The following is a 3,887-nucleotide window of genomic DNA, read 5'->3' as shown; positions in this document are numbered from 1 at the left end:
AATATATTTATCATGTTTCACATTGGCCTTCAGTGAGAATTGAGGTGAAAGACATTTTAGTTGTTTATTTTTACTGTAGCAGCAATGAAAATTTTAGGTTTCCAGAGCACTGAAGTCCCCTCAGCTAATGAAATGCCACACAGTAAGGGATACTACTGATGAAGAGAAATTCACAATTGCAAACAGTGGTAAAGCTGAAAATAGGCTGGAAAAAAAAATTAGATTGCTTTAGAAAAAAACAACTAATGCCAAATAAATTATAACCTTTCTAAACTATAAGAAGGCAGTATAACTAATGGTCAATTTTTAAACAAACTTTCCAGAAGTTAAATGAAAACTGCGTTAGTTTGGAGCTGCTTTCCATTTTCCCACTCACTTTTCTAGAAGGCAGATTCTAGGTAGGAGGCCACAAAGTGGGCATGAAACTCAGCAGCATGTTTGGTGTCATAAATGCCAGTTGGGAATATCTCATGTAGGTCAGCAGTGAAGGCTCCCAGGCTCTCAGGCAGGTGTGCGTAGAAGTTCTCGTGGTGGGGAGCATACTGCTGGTTGAAGTTGGAGCCACGCTGAACCAGAAATTGCACAGACTTCGATTCTATGACATACTCCTCCATGCACAAAAGGGTCAGATCAAACACCTGGGCCACGTAGGAGTATTCACCATTTGCCGGCTGCCGCATGAAGCAGACAAGGCCCAGAGAGAAGATAGAAGGGGTCCTGGCAGCATGACATGTGGCCTTGTAACTTTTCTCCATGCCCTGATTCAGCAAATTCTTCTTGTTCTTAAAACCATTCAATTCCATGTCCACAGCCACGAAGTTAGCCGTCTTTACGGCCAGCAGAAGGGATGGCCACGTCTCCTTGAAGTTGTCACTTTGTACACCCACCACAGGAACCCGGACTATCAGTTTCTCCCCAGATTTTGTGCTTTCTCTGACACCACCGTCAGAGGTCTCCAGAGCTGAGGCTGCTCCATCATCACTTCCAGTGGCAGTGTATGTATCTTTTAACACAGCAATTCCACATCTAGAAATTTATTCAAAGAAAATGTTTAAGGACATATGCATAGATTGATCTATTATAGCATTATTTCTAGTAATTAATGTCTAAAAATAGAAGAATTTGTTAAACAAATTATGGATTATGGAATACTAAGTAGCCACTAAAATAAAAAAATCATAGGATATTATTTGATAATGTGTTAGTTAGATTCAGTTGTCAACTTGGCCAGGTGAGCATACCTAGTCTTGTTGCTGCGGACATAAGCCAATGGTATGTGAACCTCATCTGTGGCTAATTACATCTGCAGTCGTCTAAGAAGCGTGTCTGCTGCAATGAGTGACGTTTGACTTAATTGGCTGGTGCTTAAATGAGAGATCGCAACGTAGCACAGCCTAGCAGCTTGGCATTCCTCATCTCAGCACTTGCAGCTCAGCCCAGGCCTTTGGAGATGCAGAAAGGACCCTGGGGAAAGTTGTTGGAACCCAGGGGCCTGGAGAGAAGACGAGCAGAGACCATCCTGTGCCTTCCACGTAAGAAAGAACCTCAGTGGAAAGTTAGCTGCCTTTCCTCTGAAGAACCAACAAAATAAATCCCCTTTTATTAAAAGCCAATCCGTCTCTGGTGTGTTGCATTCCGGCAGCTAGCAAACTAGAACAGATAATATGAAAACTGTGTACAATATATTAGCTAAGTAAATAAAGTATGCATAGCATAATTTCACTCTGGTTCAAAATTTCATATCATGTCTATCTTTATATAAGCATAAGAAATCTGGAAAATAATGTACCAGAATATGAACAGTGATTCTTTATGGGTAGTGGAACTATTGGTAATTTTAATTTTTTATGTATGTTTTACTATATTTTCCATACTTATTCAATGAGCATATGTTAACTTATAATTGGTGAAAAATGTTATTTCTGAAAAAATTTCTCATTGTTGAACAGTGTTATAAAATGTTCAAAAGTAAAGAAGAATAGTTTCTTTGAGTAAAAAGGAATAGTTGTCTTTAGTAAAATGTTGAGGACTTTGAGGAAAATCTGTCCTAATGGAAGACTGATAAAATAAGAAGGAAGGCAATTAAATTATGAACTTGATTGCTAAAATAACTTTATTTGAATAGATGTAGTTTGGGCGTGAGCCTTTACAAAGTCTGGAGAAAAAATATACAACAAAAGAACTTAGATTTCATCCTCATCTTGATGAGTATTTAGATTTTTTCCACATTCTCATCACATATTTTAATAAATATTCTTGTACATAAATTTAAAAGTAAATATTTTAGAAAAGAGCATAGTATAATGATTCCCATGCATATATCATTCAGCTTCAATAATCATCAATTGATGGCCACTTTTTTGAACAAAGATCTTAATGCATTTATGTGAGTATTTCTAGAGCACAGATTACCAGCAGTGAAATTAATGAGTAAATGGATTTAGGCACATTAAATTTTGATGGATAAGGCTAGACCCTTTATGTATATTAATGTATACTGCCCTCTACGACTTAGAGCTTTTCCCATTCAACAGTAGGAAAAATTAAGATGCAGAGTTAAAGCTGCCATATATAGTTTTGCATTTCATTTACTGCGTGAAGGAAACTAGAGTGTGGCTGAAATCCATTCTGTACTCTGACCACCAAGCCATGAACCCTGATGCTGTCTGCATTAGCTTGAAGAAGCACCGTCCATTCAGGGTGCTTTTTTTTAAATGCTATAGAACAGTGCTTTTCAAACCCACAGGTAAAAATAAATGATTCTTTTATTACCCATCTGTTGTAGCCCAAAACTTTTATAAAATAATAAAAGTAAATGACTAAAAAATGAAGTTTTTAAAATACAAAACATATTTGGTTTTTTTTGTTTTAATATTCTGCAATCATAGGTTATTCTATCGAATCACCATAAACATTTCTAAACACTTAATCTCGAGTTCTATACGTATCTTGCTGCAGATGGGTAACAAACAGTTCATGGACAGATACTGGTCCGTGGCCAATATTTAAGAGTAGTCCTGTTCTGGAGGTTAGCAAGAGGACTTACCAAGAGAAGTTCAGTGGGATGAAGGTATTTCTAGGTCTTTAATGCCTTAAATGTTACTGGATATTGTAGTGAACTAAAATAAACTAGGGACTTTTCATACTGTATGCTGCCTCAGCATCTCCTACCCAGCCATTATAGCACAAGGGACTTTTGCATTGTCATGATGCTCCAGCATCTCAGACCCTATCTTTCATTAGATCTCTGAACCCTTGACACCTGCTTATGTAAGAAAAACAGCTTCTCCTTCTCCTCCTCACATCCTACCTGGGTTCAGGCCCCTGTGAAAGTCAAATATAAACTCCCCACTCCCCACTCGTGCTTCACCTCTACCCACATAACACTACAAAGGCGTAGTCCAGGTCCACAGTAACCTCTGTTCCCTGCCTGCGTGGCTGAGCCCACACTCCTGCTGTGTTTCCCTGGGTGACCTTGTGAGGCATGCTGTTTCTCTCTGTTCCAGGGCCTGTGCGGACTAATAAACTTTTCTTCCACACCTCTCTGGTGTCACTCATTCTTGCTGCACTTCCATCTATATAAAGAGCCTTACAATACAATCATAATTTATCCTAAAATGTTTATATTCCATAATTGGTACCTAGAATTTTAAGTTTTAAAAAAGCATCATTAGAATAAATTAAAAGACCAAAGTAACTAGATTTCTACCTCATTTTTGTGTTATTTCTAGTTTTCCTTTTTATTTATTTACTCCTGACGAGGACCTTCTTGCTGACCTTGTGTCCCCAGGAATGACAATTCCTTAATAACTAGCTGGACAAGAGCCCTGATACCTGGAAAAGGGTGTTCCAACTTTTGTTTTACCCCTGTACATCTAAAGTATATG

General features: G+C 38.0%; 1 pseudogene; it reads right to left on the bottom strand.

Moving 5' to 3' along the window:
- Nucleotides 1-380: 380 nt before the first annotated feature.
- Nucleotides 381-3,558, bottom strand: LOC143656825 (target of EGR1 protein 1 pseudogene; annotated as a pseudogene).
- Nucleotides 3,559-3,887: the final 329 nt, after the last annotated feature.

This window comes from Tamandua tetradactyla, chromosome 15 (genome assembly GCF_023851605.1).
Source record: "Tamandua tetradactyla isolate mTamTet1 chromosome 15, mTamTet1.pri, whole genome shotgun sequence".
In the NCBI taxonomy this organism is placed as follows: domain Eukaryota; kingdom Metazoa; phylum Chordata; class Mammalia; order Pilosa; family Myrmecophagidae; genus Tamandua; species Tamandua tetradactyla.
Note: the sequence above shows the minus strand (reverse complement) of the source record. Positions and strands in the feature narration are given on the sequence as shown.